The sequence below is a fragment of the Myotis brandtii genome, unplaced genomic scaffold (assembly GCF_000412655.1).
Source record: "Myotis brandtii unplaced genomic scaffold, ASM41265v1 scaffold122, whole genome shotgun sequence".
Lineage (NCBI taxonomy): Eukaryota > Metazoa > Chordata > Mammalia > Chiroptera > Vespertilionidae > Myotis > Myotis brandtii.
In genome coordinates this window covers 1,005,911-1,006,210 of record NW_005354255.1, presented here as the reverse complement: position 1 = coordinate 1,006,210, position 300 = coordinate 1,005,911, and the positions used below count along the sequence as shown (strand labels likewise).

Genomic DNA, 300 nt, shown 5'->3' with positions numbered 1-300 from the left:
GGGGGCCCGGGGTCTCGGAGACGCACCACTCAGACCCAATGGTGCCCATGCACTGGGGAAGCCCCGTTGAGCGGCCTGCACAAAAGAGGAGCAGGTCTAAGGGGTTAGTGAGTCCCCAGATCGTCGGGGAACTCACTCCCCCCCCGCCCCCCAGCTAAGGTGGATACAGCCCTCGGGGAAGCGCGTCTGTGATTCCTGGGCGCGGCTGGAGGCTGGGGTTCCAGGCAGCCCCTTTCCAGGCGATCCGTCGGAGGCAGCCGGGGTTACAGGCCGGGTGCAGAGCGGTGCGCCGTGCAGCCC

The 300-nt window shown here is 68.3% G+C and overlaps 1 protein-coding gene across 1 annotated transcript in view; it reads left to right on the top strand.

Moving 5' to 3' along the window:
* The window catches only part of GIPC3 (GIPC PDZ domain containing family, member 3), a 4,336-nt gene that overhangs the window by 2,032 nt on the left and 2,004 nt on the right, over positions 1 to 300 (top strand). The gene's annotated exons all lie outside the window — the stretch shown is intronic.